The 16,938-nt window shown below is 38.7% G+C and overlaps 1 pseudogene; it reads right to left on the reverse strand.

The window, feature by feature from the left end:
* Positions 1-13,780: 13,780 nt before the first annotated feature.
* Positions 13,781-14,360, reverse strand: LOC138990920 (vacuolar protein sorting-associated protein 33A pseudogene; annotated as a pseudogene).
* Between the last annotated feature and the right edge of the window lie 2,578 nt (positions 14,361-16,938).

A 16,938-nucleotide genomic window follows, 5' to 3' on the forward strand; every position in this document is an offset into this window, starting at 1 on the left:
AAAACACCAAATCTATACTGAGATGCTTGATCTGATAATATTAAATTCCAAATTATCTATGGTATTTCCATCTGAATCACAGAAAATATGAGGCTAATTTCATTCTCTGTTGCCAACTTCCCCACTACTTACCAGCACCCTCATCAACTAACCTAACTCCCAGGTGATGTGTGTTTAGATAATCAAAGTTATTTTATTCTTAGCCCTAGCAATACACCAGTGGACTAGTTTGAGAATCACGTAATGTCAGTGAAGTAAATGACCATGGGGTCATAACTGCTCCCTCTATTAACATGGGTAACTCTTCCAGTTTCTATGCTAATATATTTTATTTCTTAGGCAAGTTGAAAAATGAAGTAAGTAATCATGTTGGCTCTGAGAACACTTAGCAGTATTGTGGCAAATTTAAAAGTAGAGGCTACTTTACTCTTGATGGTTCTTCAGATTCATGTGGTGAAACAGAACTTGATCAAAAGCTTACTTTTAAAAGTCTTACTATTTCAGATGAAAGTCACGCCTGCCTGTCCTTAAACGCATTGGAGCCTGAGTCAGTGGCTCCACGAGTGACGGCTGTCATACACTCGTATAATCACCGAGGGAGGACAAATGTATTTCAAACACCTACACCCGCCCCTCAGGGAAGAAATCGTTTTAAGACAACTCAAAAAGTAATTCTGATACTGTTAGCAAAACTGTATTGTTCTTAGTCATTGCAAGTATTTTTATTATAAAACTCAAGTTAAGATTTAAAAGTACAGAGAATGTGGAAAAGGAAACTGTTCCCAATTCAATTTCATAATCCTATACCCTAAAAGTTGTCATTGTTAGCAACTTCTTCTTAATTTCTCCTTCCAGAAATGTTTCTTTTTATACAACTATATAAATGAAGTATCTATTATATATTTTAACACAAATAGGATCATCCTATACACAGTTGTGCATTTTTCATCTTTCACATTAAATGAGGTCAGTACATTTAGGTATTTATTTTCTTTTTGTGCCTATATAGGATTACACACATAGATGCATCATAATTTATTTTACCTAATTATTTATTTACTGGCTGTTCTGGGTCTTCCCTGTGGTACCCAGGCTTCTCTAGTTGAGGCACATGGGGCTTAGTTGCCCCGTGGCACGTGGGGCTTATTTGCCCCATGGAACGTGGGATTCTGGTGTCCTGACCAGGGATTGAACCCGTGTCCCCTGCATTGGAAGGTGTGTTCTTAACCACTGGACCACCAGGGAAGTCCTGGTTCTCACTGTTAATTAAACTGTTTAAAGCTTTGGGTCAAGAATTACATGTCAGGCTTACAAGTAAGAAAATATTTAGTTAACCAATCTAAGTGAGCTGTGATTTCCTCCCTGAAAATTATACCTTTCAAGCCAGGGTTAGGGATTACATAAGATCTGCATTTGAATATTAATATATGTATTGTTTTGGGAGAATAATTGAACTAATATAACTAAGCAGAATCTAAAGATCCAATGTGGAGAGAACTAAAGTGTTGCTTCCTCTCCATTCTTCTCTGAACTCAATTTGATGGTTCTGCAATACAAGTAAACACTGATTAGATGCCATATTAGGGATTCTCTGGTGGCTCAGATGGTAAAGAGTTTGCCTGCAATGTGGGAGACCCGAGTTTGATCCCTGGGTTGGGAAGATCCTCTGGAGAAGGAAATGGCAACTCACTCCAGTATTCTTGCCTGAAAAATCCCATGGATGGAGGAGCCTGGGGGAATACAGTCCATGGGGTCGCAAAAAGAGTCGGCCATGACTGAGAGACTTCATGAAACTGGAGCCTATTATACAGAGTGAAGTAAGTCAGAAAGAAAAACACCAATACAGTATATTAACGCATATATATAGAATTTAGCAAGATTGTAACAATGACCCTATATGCAAGACAGCAAAAGAGACACAGATGTAAAGAACAGACTTTTGGACTCTGTGGGAGAAGGCAAGGGTGGGATGATTTGAGAGAATAGCATTGAGACATGTATATTATCATATGTGAAATAGATCACCAGTCCAGGTTCGATGCACGAGACAGGGTGCTCAGGGCTGGTGCACTGGGATGACCCTGAGGGATGGGATGGGGAGGGAGGTGGGAGGGGGGTTCAGGATGGGGAACACATGTGCAACCAGGACTGATTCATGTGAAAGTATGGCAAAAACCACCACAATATTGTAAAGTAGTTAGCCTCCAATTAAAATAAATAAATTAATTAAAAAATTAGTAAAAGGAAGCATAGACATTTTACTAGTAGGTAAAATAAATCATTGAAAGCTTCCTATAGAAAGCTGAATTTGTCTAGTGAGATATTATGAAGACTGACAATTTAGAGTTTGTTCCCCAAACTGGCTGGGTATCAGAATCACTTGGGGAGCTTAGTAACTATTCAATGCTCAGAACTGACACCTGCAGATTCAGATTCAGTTGGCATAGACTGAGGCCTGGGAATAGTGTCTTTATCAATACTCTGATGATACTGATGTAATGAGCCTTCAGTATTTTTTTGTTTTTTTAAAATATAGGTTTATAGCACTGTTGAGGAGTTTTTCTTTTTTAAAACTTTGATCTTTAGCACTTTGTAAAAGTTTTGATGTCATTCTCCCTTGTCATCAGATTTTGTTCTGGCTTAAAAAAAAATCTGCAGGGTAATATCTGTTCTTTAATAGAAGCCGACATTCTGACATACACTTTTGCTGTTGTCATTTTGGGCTTTTGTAATATCTCTTGAGCTGAATCAGATGAAACTCTGTTTTCTTATCTCACTGGATTTAAAAATGGAATAAGACTCTTAGAGTAGATGCTTATAGGCTATAGATACATTTACATTTCCTTTAAATATTAAAGTTTATTACCCCTGAGCCAAACCAGTAGTGTTTGGCTCAACCTTCATTTTTAGTACAGAAATGACTGCATCCTAGAATCAGTTTTCTTTCAGTGTTTGCTACAATTTTGAAGACTGGAAAAATACTCTAGTGACTTACCAAAAGGCTGTTTTTCCCAAAGACTTAACTGTTACTATTTGGGATTTGTTAGGACTTCTCACAAACACATAGATGTCTTTTAGCCCCTTCCTTCTTCAATTTTATAGTGTATTAAGGAGGGTTCCCTATGCTGTTTTGAAGATTTTTTTATTGGGCCTCATTTAATCATTCAGTAATATTTTGAGCATATACTACACTCTAGGCACTAGAAACATAAAAGTAAATAAGACAGACACCATTTCTGTTTCAATGGTGCTTATAGTCTGATGGGAAAGAAATATAATTATTTAATTTGATATAGTAATTGTACTAGGTAGTGTTTCACAAGAGAAACAGAACTAGCAGGAGATACATATATATTAATATATATGTCTGTGTATATATATATGTGTGTGTGTATAATGTATGTGTGAATATATGTGTATATATACATATATAGTATGTGTATATACTATATATATGTGTATAAGCTATATAGTCTGTGTATATACATAAATAATATATATAAATAGAGAGAGATAGGGTAGGTTGGAAGATTCATGTCAAGGAATTGCCTTGTACAATTGGGAGGGTTGGCTAGTCAAGTCCAAAATTCCAAGGGCGAGTAGGTAGTCAAGAAAGGAAGGCTGGCATTTGAATCAGTTCTAATGAGGTGGAGGAACCTAGAGCCTGTTATACAGAGTGAAGTAAGTCAGAAAGGGAAAGATAAATATCATATACTAACACATACATATGGTATCTAGATAGATGATACTGATGAAATTATTAGCAGGGAAGCAGTGGAGACACAGACATAGAGAACAGACTTATGGACACAGGGGAGAGGGAGGAAAGTGAGATGTGCAGAGAGAGTAACAAGGAAACTTACATTACCATATGTAAAATAGACAGCCAATGGGAATTTGCTGTGTGTCTCAGGGAACTCAAACAGGGGCTCTGTAATAACCTAGAGGGGTGGGATGGCGAGGCAGATGGGAGGGAGGTTGAAGAAGGAGGGGGAACAGTATACCTATGGCTGATTCATGTTGATGTTTGGCAGAAACAAACAAAATTCTGTAAAGCAATTATCCTTCAATTTAAAAATAAATTAAAAAAAAATAAATTAAAAAAAAAAAAGAAAGGAAGGCTGGACATTCTCAAGGTGACACTGTAGTTCACAGGCAGGATTTTATTCCTCAGGATACCCTGGGTTCTGATCTCAAAGCCTTTCAACTACTTGCAACAGGTGTACCATAATTATGGAAGATAATCTCTTTTACATAAAGTCAACTAATTATAGATGTGAACCAAATCTATAAACTGTCTGCACAGCAACACCTCAATTAGGGTTTGATGAATAACAGCACTATAACCTACCCAAGGTGACACATAAAACTGACTGTCACAATAATGTTTGAAAAATTCTATGGTGGAGAAAGTATAAAATGCCAGAAACTGACATAGCAGGGGCGTCTATCTTAGTCTACCGGGAGTCAGATATTTTCTTAAAACTGATGACAATTAATGTAAGACCTAAGAGATGAGTAGGAATTAACTAGATAAAGAGGTGGAGAGAGAATATTCTAGGATATGGGAAGTATAAGCAAAGGTCCAGAGACCAGAGACAGAGCAACAGAGATATAATTTTCTCTTCTTATCAGATATTTTTTCCTGACTTTCTTTTTTCAGAATATCCACAAGGTGATGGTTGTTTTTGAACAGAATCTGAGATTTGAATTTTTTTGGGGGTCATTGTTATATTAGCTTATTGTCATGCCTTCAACAGTGAATCAGATGAAACTCTATTTTCATATTTTAATTAGCACTTTCCATTGCTAGTGAGATGAAGCACCCTTTCATGTGTATTTGACATTCAGGTTTTCTCCTCTATAGATTGCCTGTTTTTAACCTTGGCACATATGGGTAGTTTTCTTTTCCATATTGATACGTATGATTTGGATATTACTAGAAATTCTTTGTCTTCATATGCATTGCACATATATTTCCCAGAGAACATCAGTCCAAAGTGGGAGGCATTTTGTAGACTACAGTTGCAGGTGAGTGCAAGGGGACCGCGTTAAATCAGAGAGTGCTGGGGTGACCTCTACGCTAGACTCAAGTCTCACTTCTAGGACAGAGCTCTCATGCTGAGCATGAACAATAGGGGCACAAGAAAGCAAAGGGGAAAGGAGACAGCCAACCTCACAAAGCACAGTGGGTTTAAAAAAAAAAAACTTCAAATAAATGACAGAAGAGAGAGCTCCAGAATCCTGAAGCTAGGAAACCTACACTGACCGTCCTCCCTTCTAGGGAAGAAAACTCATCTCATTAATATATAAGTAACAGGAAAGAAAAGTAGTCAAACCTACTCAAAACTATTATCAGAAAAATAGGAAAATTAGTAGCAGAGTAACATCCTTTTAAGCAATGAAAACAAACCAGAATGACATGTCCACAAATAAAGGAAAACTATATCTACTATTTCAAATAAACAAGATGAATGAAATTAAGAAAATGAGAAAATACATAAAAAACAACTTCAGTTCAGTTCAGTCGCTCAGTCGTGTCCAACTCTTTGCGACCCCATGAATCGCAGCACGCCAGGCCTCCCTGTCCATCACCAACTCTTGGAGTTTACTCAAACTCATGTCCATTGAGTCGGTGATGCCATCCAGCCATCTCATCCTCTGTCATCCCCTTCTCCTCCTGCCGCTGATCCCTCCCAGCATCAGGGTCTTTTCCAATAAGACAACTCTTCGCATGAGGTGGCCGAAGTATTGGAGTTTCAGCTTCAGCATCAGTCCTTCCAATGAACACCCAAGACTGATCTCCTTTAGGATGGACTGGTTGGGGCTTCTTGCAGTCCAAGGGACTCTCAAGAGTCTTCTCCAACACCACAGTTCAAAAAACAACTTAAATTATAATGAAAAACAAGTCAGACATAATATTATTGGAAAAAAGAAAACAGGAATATTTGATAATGCAGCTTATAAAACAGGAAAGGTAGGAAAAAAAGATATAACACTTTAGAAATGAAGTAAAAGTAATACATTAGTTAATAAATAGCATTGGTAGTAACATAAAGAGAAACATACAATGAAAGGGAGGAAAATTTTAACTTAAAAACATGAAAGAAATTAAAAAGGATTTAAGAGAAAATGACATTAAATATCTGCAAAGTGTGTGTCTATGTGTGTCTAAATTCTTGAAGAAAGCCAAAGCAACTGAAGAGAACAGAACAAATACTATTAATATAAAACAATCAAACAATCCAATTGAAAAATGAGCAGAAGACCTAAATAGACATTTCTCAAGAGAAACAAAGATGGCCAATAGGCACACGAAAAGTTGTTCACCATCACTAATTATTAAAGAAATACAAATCAAACCACAAAGAGGTACCACTTCACACTGGTCAGAATGGCCATCATTAAAAAGTCTACAGATCATAAATGCTGAAGAGGATATGAAGAAAAGGGAACCCTCCTCCACTCTTGGTGGGAATGTATGTTTGTATAGCCACTGTGAAAACAGTATGGAGGTTCCTCAGAAAATTGAAAATAGAATTACCATAGGATCCAGCAGTTCCACTCCTGGGCATATACCTGGACAAAACTACAATTTAGAAAGATACACGCACCCTATATTCATAGCAGCACTATTCAAAAGAGTCGAGACATGAAAACAAACTAAATGCCCATCAACTGGTGAATTAATAAAGAAGATGTGTTATGTATAAACACAGTGGAATTTTCACCCACCCATAAAAAGAATGAAATGATGCCATTTTCAGCAAGCAACGTGGATGCAACTAGAGATTATCATCCTAAGTGGGTCAGAAAGAGAAAGATGAATACCATTTGACATCATTTGTATGTGGAGTCTAAATACGACACAAATGAAACTATCTACGAAACAGAAACTCAGAGGGAATGGAGGGAGGGATGGAGTAGGCGATTGGGGTTAGCAGATGTACGCTTTTATATACAGAATAGATAAAAAACAAGGTCCCACTGTATAGCACAGAGAGCTATATTCAATATACTATGATAAACCATAATGGAAAAGAATATGTAAAAAAAAGAATATATATATATATAAAGAATCACTTTGCTGTGCAGCAGAAATTAACACATTGTAAATCAACTATATTTCAATGAAAATAAAGTATTTTTTCTGATATTAGTATAGCCAGTTTTGCTCTCTTTTGGTTACTATTTGCATAGAGTATCTTTTTTCTAATCCTTTTGCTTTTAATACGTTTGTGTCTTGGATCAAAAGGGATTCTTTGGAACATGTAGGTTAACCCTGTGTTTTTATCCATTTTGCTGATCTTTGTCTTTTAACCAGAGAGCTTGATCCACTTATGTTTAATTAGACCTCCATTCTGCTATTTGTTTTCTAAATGCCTAATAGCTTTTCTGTCCCTCATGTCCTGCATTACTGCCTTCTTTTGTGTTCAGTTGATTTTTTGTCATATATGTTTAAATACATTTCTCATTTCCTTTTTGTAATTCTATAGCTACTTTCCTTGTCACTGGCATAGGGATCACATTTAATGCCCTAAAGTTATACACTCTAATTTCAATCTATACCTGCTAAACCTCAATAACATACAAAAAACTCAGCTCCAGGGACTTCCCTGGTGGTCCAGTGGTTGAGACTCCACACCTCTACTGCAGGGAGCACAGGTCCCATTTGTGGTCAGTGAACTAAGATCCTGTATGCTGTGCAGCATGGCCAAATTTAAAAAAAATATATAAACAAAAAAACCCCGTTAGCTCCATTACATTACATCTCTATCCCCATCCTTTTCAGTTGGTTGATTTTAAAAATCACGTCTTTATACATTTTGTGCCCCAAAATGTTGGGTTTTTTTTGCTGAGAATCAACCCAATGTGTAAACTTAAAGTCTCCTCAGATCTCTTCTGAATTTTCCCCGTGTGTCTGTGTGGTCGTTTTCTAATTTCCCTTGTATATGCAGTCGTTTTGAGTAGCTTAGTTTTTAATCTGTTTTCCTATAGGTAAAAGAGAAAACTGAATGGGAGAGAAAATGCGTGCTGGCCCATTAAGTCCCTTGGACGTCACAACAGGCAGAGGAGAAAGGCTTGCAAGGATGAGAGGAGGTGCAACAATGCCCCTCAGATCCTCCTCCTTGTCTCAACCTCTGTGATAAAAACCAATGATCAGCAGTCAGAGCACAGTTCCCTGATATTTGCAGAACAGGGTCCTTTTGGTCTACTCTGGCTCCCATAAGCTGTTTGCAGCCTACTTCAGGAACACATGCACAGCTGACTGCCTCATAGATGGGGATGGTAGATTGGTGGGCTGTGACTTGCTGATGAGGTAATTGGCTAACATAAACTGCGGTTTTTAGTCCAAGTCTTCACTTTGAAGTTGCAAGCCTTCAACAGACTCCAGAGTTCCAAAGTAATTACATTAGACAGGTTTACCAGCCCAATTGTTGGCACTGTGGGGAGACAGAGACCTGGTACTTCCTACTCTGCCACCTTCCCAGAATCCTCCTCCTGGTCTTTTGCAACAACAGACAGGCAAGTTAGAACTGGGTGTGAGTGAAGAGCCTACAGACACAGTGAGAACTTAGTAGTGATCAGGATGGCAATAATGAATTGTTGTGATGCCTGCTTCAGTCTTCCAGAGGCTATTTTCTTGGTCTCTTCTTCTTAGTCTTACCTGGTTTAATGGAGGTCATCAGGCAGGGGACACCTGACAAGTGGGTGTTTTGTAGTTTCTCTCAGGAGCCACAGTCGTAGTGAAGACAAAGTCTGTGATGTGGAAGAAACTCAGTGATTCAGGCTATGTCCCTGAATAATAGCGCTCTGGGGACATGAGTAGAAACTGTGTTTCTCTTTCCAGGCAAATATCCTTGTAGCTGGTGTGATATCAGCTAACTTTCAGATGTCAGTCTTGTATTGATTTCTGTAATTCCAAGTCACTTTTTGGCATCAAAGACCAAAAGGGTTTTATATGTCCTTTGGAAACCCTACAGCCCTGGGTCAGTTGTCCTCAGCATACTTTAAGCAGTAAGCAGTAGTCACACACACTTAAGAAATCAATGCCTAGCTTCTCTCCAGCACCAATAAGTGCCATGCACAGCAAACCTCCCGTTCGTTAAAATAAGAAATAAGAAAATAAGTTAAAATAAGAATGTGAAGAATGGGTTCATAGAAGATCCCAAAGGCTCAGAGATCACAGGTTAGAGAATTGTTGTTTTTTCCTTTTCCCACTTTCTCTTGTGGTCAATCTGGGACAACTTGTTTCTTTTGCTTCAGAAGTTGAGGAGTTTTCACTGGGCCAAAATTAGGCTGTGAAATCCTTTCTGCTCTCTCTATAGGAAGATAGATTTCAGGTCCTGCGGTGACAGCAGGATGAGGTGGAGGTTGTTAGAAAAGTTATTCTTACCTCTGTGGTGTACTTCAGCATTAAATGTTTCAACAAGACCTCTTCCATTAATTTGACTTTTCTACAGTCTTAAGAGGTACAGGGTAAATTTTGATCATATGTCGATATCAGATCATATATGGATCATATTCTGTAAGTCATTCTACTGACGACTTTTTCCTAAGTCTAGAAAATAGTAGCATCTAGTGAAAATAGTTGTGAGGAACACTTCAGTCTTATTCTTTAATTTTACTAAAGTGAGAAGGGGGTGAAGGAGGTGAAATAGAAGAACAAAGAACAAATGAGGGACACAGTGGTGGCAATGAGATTTACTTGGAGGTTAGTTGAGAGACACGGATTATAACTACTTATTTTATTTTTTATGGAGAACCCGGCCTGACTTACTGGTGAGTTCTTCTAAGAGAAGCCATTTTCAGGGAAGGCATCCTTCAGTCCAATTTTCAATGGGACTGGTTTTCCATGAGCTCTGTTTTCTCAAGTTTTGAAGCTCATCCCCTTACTAGGAGGTTTATTGCCCCACAATCTTTTATCCATTTTCCACTAAGCTGCTTATTCACATGTGACAGTCCCAATTCAGTTTTTTAAATAGAAGCTACTTTAGGTATTTTAACAGAAAGGAATTTCATACAGGGAACTATATGTTAAAAAATAATGTGTGTAGTTCTGGAAGATGCTACTGTTACCATAACCAAAAGATGGGGACTCAGAAGTCTGCACACTTGAACTTAGGAAGAAAATCTCATGAAGCCTGAGATCCGGGGATCGGGACACTGCCCCTGGTGTTGCCACAGCTACCTTGGAGAAGGGAAAGGCTACCCACTCCAGTACTCTGGCCTGGAGAATTCCATGGACTGTATAGTCCATGGGGTCGCAAAGAGTCGGATACGACTGAGCGACTTTCACTCACTCACTGTTGACAGCCATGAAATGTTGGGCCCTGGAATGCTGCTGTCGAACACCTAGTTTCTTGACTGCTCACCAGCAGAAAACAGAAGGGAAGAAATACAGATCTATCCAACTCTGTCTTTCATTTCTCACATGAGAAATGTAATTGGAAAAAAATAATGACCCTAAGACAGTAGCTTTAAGGAAGTATGGGGACAATTATGCTTTAGTTTTCCTGCAGTAGGCAGCTTGAAAGGATCCTGAGAATTTCCATCAAAACAGCCAAGTGCTTTAAATATTTCCAAAGTGCTAAGGATAAAGCTTAAGCCAAAGGAATGAATATCTAATAACGGAATTTCATCCATTAGTGAGAGAAACTCTTCTTTCTCTCAGTGCTGGAAGGGCACATCAGATCTTAATGCATAAATGATTTCTAACAGCTTTACCTCTGGCTTACTGCTGCCTGTGGTTATGGTTATCCAACAGAAAACACAGTCCTCACCTAATGTTCCATTTCTTACTACCTAAGAATGCAGTGTATTCTCATATATAATTTTATCATTGAGATCAAGAATTGGGTTGTCCTCCCATCCAATACTAATCAGGCCTGACCCTGCTTAGCTTCCGAGATCAGACAAGATGAGGCACATTCAGGGTGTTACGGGAGTACACATGTACACTCAGGGCTGATTCATGTCAGTGTATGGCAAAAACCACCACAATATTGTAAAGCAATTAGCCTCCAATTAAAAAAAAAGAATTGGGTTGTTCTGTTACAGGCCCTCACCCTCCTCCATTGTTAGGAAAAACATACATGAGTGCACATAACGGAATGTACCAAGGAGGGATTTTGTGCCGTTGCCTTACTCTGCACAGGGAGAGCACTGTGGATTGAGTGCGTAGGACTCAAGCCAAGAACTGGCAGGAGCCCATGAGACACTCACTTGATGGCACCCCCAACCCCTGCCCCTCGGATGAGTTTGCCAGCATAATTTTTAAATTTCTAGATGAAAGAGACTCCTAAAACTTTTATTATTGAGCTTATATTTTTAGTTCATTTTTTCTTTAAGTTCTCATTATTTTTTATTAGAATATGCCTTGGAGTCAGTCATGCTGGGTACCTTTTCCAGGGTGCTCAGTACAGTCTTTCAATATATGATTTCAAGTTGCCTGTTATTTTAGTGTATTTTTTCCCTTTTTTATGTTAATTTCTGCTGTATGGCAAAGTGATTGTTATACACACACACACATATACACACATATTCTTTTAAAAAATATTCTTCTCCATTATGGTTCATTCTCTGTGCTATACAGTAAGACCTTGTTGTCAATCCATTCTATATACAAAAGCTTACATCTGCTAACCTGAACCTCCCACTGCATCCCTCCCAAACCCTCCTTGCTTGGCAACCATAAGTGCATTCTCTATGTCCATGAGTCCGTTTTTGTTTTGTATATACGTTCATCTGTGTCATATTTTAGATTCTACATATAAGCGATACCATATAGTATTTGTCTTTCTTTCTGACTTACCTCACTTAGTGTGATAATCTCTAGTCACACCCATGACGCAAATGACATTATTTTATTCTTTTTTATTTTAAAAAGCTATTAATTTTAAAACATATATATATATTTTATTTTAATTGGAGGCTAATTATTTTACAATATTGTAGTTGTTTTTGCCATACATTCACATGAATCAGCCATGGTTGTACATGTGTTCCCCATCCTGACCCTCCGTCCCACCTCCCTCCGCATCCCATCCCTCAGGGTCATCCCAGTGCACCAGCCCTGAGCACCCTGTCTCATGCATCGAACCTGGACTGGCAATCTGTTTCACATATGATAATATACATGTCTCAATGCTATTCTCTCAAATCATCCCACCCTCGCCTTCTCCCACTGAGTCCAACAGTCTGTTCTTTACATCTGTGTCTCTTTTGGTATCTCGCATATAGGGTCATCGTTACCACCTTTATAAATTCCATATATATGCGTTAATACACTGTATTGGTATTTTTCTTTCTGACTTACTTCACTCTGTATAATAGGCTCCAGTTCCATCCACCTCATTAGAACTGATTCAAATGCATTCTTTTTAATAGCTGAGTAATATTCCATTGTGTATATGTACCACAGCTTTCTTATCTATTCATCTGCCGATGGACATCTGGGTTGCTTCCATGTCCTAGCTATTGTAAATAGTGCTGTGATGACCATTGGAGTACACATGTCTCTTTCAATTCTGGTTTTCTCGGTGTGTATGCCCAGCAGCGGGATTGCTGGGTCATATGGGAGTTCCATTTCCAGCTTTTTAAGGAATCTCCACACTGTTCTCCATAGTGGCTATACTAGTTTGCATTCCCACCAACAGTGTAAGAGGGTTCCTTTTTTTCTCTGCACCCTCTCCAGCATTTCTTGTTTGTAGACTTTTTGATAGCAGCCATTCTGACTGGCGTGAGATGGTACCTCACTGTGGTTTTGATTTGCATTTCTCTGATAATGACCGATGTTGAGCACCTTTTCATGTGTTAGCCATTTGTATGTCTTCTTTGGAGAAATGTCTGTTTAATTCTTTGGCCCATTTTTTGATTGGGTCGCTTTATTTTTCTGGAATTGAGCTGCAGGATTAAAAAAAACTATTTTTGGCTGGGTCTATATTGCTGGGAAGGTTTTTCTATAGCTGTGCATGGGCTTCTCATCAGGGTGGCTTCTCTTGTGAAGCATGGGCTCTAGGGTATGCAGGCTTCAGTAGCTGCAGCTCTCAGGCTCCAGAGCTCAGGCTTAATCGCCCTGTGGTATGTGGCTTCTTCCTAGATCAGGGATTGAACAAGGGTCTCTTGCATTGGCAGGCATATTTTTTACCACTGAACCACAAGGGAAGCCCCTATTTTATTCTTTTTTTTTTTTTTGGACCTAATCAAATTTATAAGCTTTTGCAAAGCAAGGGAAACTATAAACAAAATGAAGACAACATATGAACTGGGAGAAGTTATTTTCAAACAAGGCGATGGACAAGGGCTTAATTTCCAAAATATACAAATAGCTCATACAACTTAACGAAAAAATAAACAGTCCAATTAAAAAAAATAAGCATACGGTATAAACGGACATTTCTACAAAAAAGGTATACTGATGGCCAGTGTTCTTGCCTGGAGAATCCCAGGGACGGGGAAGCCTGGTGGGCTGCTGTCTATGGGGTCGCACAGAGTCTGACATGACTGAAGTAACTTAGCAGCAGCAGCAGCAGCAGCAGCAGCAGCAGTAGGTACATGAAAAGATGCTCAATGTCACTAACCATTAGAAAAATGCAAATCAAAACCACATTGAGGTACCACCTTACACCAGTGAAAATGGCCATCATTATAAAGGCTACAAATAATAAATGCTGGAGGGGGTATGGAGCAAAGGGAAAAGGGAACCCTCCCACGCTACTGGTGGGAATACAAACCGGTGCAGCCACCATGGAAAACAGTATGAAGGTTCCTTAAAAAACTAGAATTGCCATGTGAAATAGCAATCCCACTCCCGGCTATATATTTTGAACGCATCCTCCAATTCCATGGATAGGAGATCCCCATCAAAAGGAATAAGAACTAGGCTATACTCCTCCCTATGAATAAAGAATCCCAAAACACCCAGATCCTTCAACCGCTGTTCGCACAATAAGCTACGTCGTGGCACGAACAAAAGGTGGAAATCTCTTGCTGGGCCACGTCTGTCTTCACTGAGCACATTTTCAGCAACGATATCCATCAATTCTAGCCTGGGTCTGACAAAAAAAGTTATATTCTTGACATCGGCTGCTGGCAAACGACTTCCTTTAAACGTAAACATTTTTTCCACTTCATGTTCCTTCAACAGTGAATACTGTGCAATCAGGCCAAAGGGTCCAGTGAGATACTCATCCCAAACTATTGCCTTGCTTCCCACGCACTTGTCCAGGAACTCGCGCAGCTCGCAACGCACTGCCTCGCGCAGCACGTTGAGGTTCACTCGCCGGTAGGACAAGTGTGCCGCCATCTTGCCCCACCGCCCCTTTAACCCCCTACTCGAACCAGATCTACATTCCCCTACGTGTCCTATTTTGTTCTTTTTTATTATTGAGTAGTAGACCATTGTATATATGTACCACATCTTCTTCATCCATTCATCTATTGATGGACATTTAGGTATTTCCATGTTTTCTGAATAGTGCTGCTAGGAACATCTGGGTGCATGCATCTTTTTGACTTACAGTTTTGTGTGCAGAGGAGTAAGATTGCTGGATGACATGGTAATTCTGTTTTCATTTTTCTGAGGAACCTCCATACTGTTTGCCACAGTGGCTGTACCAACTTACATTCCCACCAACAGTGTAGGAGGGTTCCCTTTTTTCCCATATCCTCTCCAGCATTTGTTATTTGTGGAGTTTTCGTTTTTATTTATTTGGCTGTGCTGCACAACCTGTGGGATCTTAGTTCCCTGACCAGGGATTGAACTCAGGACCCTGGCAGTGAGAGTGTGGAATCTTAATCACTGGCCCACCAAGGAATTCCTTGTAGTTTTTATTTTATTATTTTATTATTTTATTTTTTTTTTTTTAAATTTTATTTTATTTTTAAACTTTACATAATTGTATTAGTTTTGCCAAATTTTTAATGATGGCCATTTTGACTGATGTGAAGTGGTACCTCTTTGCAGTTTTGATTTGCATTTCTCTAATAATTAATGACGTTGACCATCTTTTCACGTGCCTATTAGCCTCTGTATTTCTTCTTTGGAGAAATGTCTAGTTAGGTATTCTACCCATTTTTTGGTTGGGTCTTTTTTTGTTGTTGTTGTTGAGTTGTATGAGCTGTTTGTATAGTTTGGAAATTAAACCCTTGTCAGGCAGATTGATTGCAAATATTTTCTCCCATTCCATAAGTTGTCTGTTTTGTTTATGGTTTCCTTTGCTGTGCAAAAGCTTGCAAATTTGATTAGGTCTGATTTGTTTATTTTTGTTTTTCTTTCTTTTTTTTTTTTTTTTTTTTCTATTGCCTTGGGAAATTGACCTAAGGAAACATTAGCACATATTACGTCAGATAATGTTTTGCTTATGATCTCTTTTAGTTTTATGGTGTCCTGTCTTATGTTTAAGTCTTTAAACCATTTTGAGTTTGTTTTGTGCACGGTGAGAGAGTGTTAACTCCAGTGGTTTACATGCAGGTATCTGTCCAACTTTCCCAGCACCACTTGTTGAAGAGACTTTCTTTTTCCAATTGTATATTCTTGCTTCTTTTGTCAAAGATAATTTACTGTAGGTGTGTGGGCTTATTTCTGGACTCTGTCCTGTTCCATTCATCCATAATGTCTGTTTTTATGCCAAGATCACACTGTTTTTTCTTCCTTTCAGATTTTTTGGGGGGGGATGTAGATAATTTTTAAAGTCTTTATCGAATTTGTTACAATATTCCTCCTGTTTTATATTTTGGTTTTTTGACTGCCTGGCATATAGGGTCTTACTCCTCAATCAGGGATCAAACCTGCACCCCCTGGATTGGAACTCAAAGTCTTAACTACTGAACCACCAGGGAAGTCCCTGTCACACTGTTTTAATTACTGTAGCTTTGTAGTATTGTTTGCAGTCTGGGAGGGTTATGCCTCCTGTTTTGTTCTTTTTCTTCAGGATTGCTTTGGCAATCCTGATTTGGTTCCATGTAAATTTTGGATTGTTTGTTCTAGTTCTGTGAAAAATGCCATGGGTAATTTGATAGGGATCACATTAAATCTGTAGATTGCTTTGGGTAGTATGTCCATTTTAACCATCTTACTTCTTCCAACCCAAGAGCATGGACATCTTTCCATTTCTTTGAATAATCTTCAATTTCTTTTATTAATGTCTTATATTTCTCAGCATATAAATCTTTCACCTCCTTGGAAACATTTATTCCTAATTATTTTATTTTGGGGGGAGCAATTTTAAAAGGTATTGGTTTTGGAAATGAACAAATGTTTAATTCAATTAAAAGTATAACATCATTTATTCTATTACTTGTTAAATTTCTTTTATTTATTTATTTTAATTGGAGGCTAATTACTTTACAATACTGTAGTGGTTTTGCCATACATTGACATGAATCAGCCATGGGTGTACATGTGTCCCCCATCCTGAATCCCCCTTCCACCACCCTCCCAATCCCATCCCTCAGGGTCATCCCAATGCACCATATTTATTTATTTTTAATTGAAGGATAATTACTTTACAATATTGCTTTGGTTTCTGCCACACATTAACATGAATTAGCCATAGGTATACATATGCTCAGGCTTCCCTGGTAGCTCAGATGGTAAAGAATCTGCCTGCAATGCTGGAGACCTGGGTTCAATTTCTGGGTTGGGAAGATCCCCTGGAGGAGGGCATGGCAACATACTCCAGTGTTCTTGCCTGCCTGGAGAATCCCCATGTTCAGAGGAGCCTGGTGGGCTACAGTCCATGGGGTTGCAAAGAGTCAGACATGACTGAGTGACTAAGCACAGCATAGCACATACATATGTCTCGACTTCCCAGGCAGCGCTAGTGGTAAAGAACCTACTTGCCAGTGCAGGAGACATAAGAGAAGTGGGTTTGATCCCTGGGTCAGGAGGAGGGCACGGCAACCCACTCCATTATTCTTGCTTGGAGAATCCCA

Source organism: Bos mutus, chromosome 15 (genome assembly GCF_027580195.1).
Source record: "Bos mutus isolate GX-2022 chromosome 15, NWIPB_WYAK_1.1, whole genome shotgun sequence".
In the NCBI taxonomy this organism is placed as follows: domain Eukaryota; kingdom Metazoa; phylum Chordata; class Mammalia; order Artiodactyla; family Bovidae; genus Bos; species Bos mutus.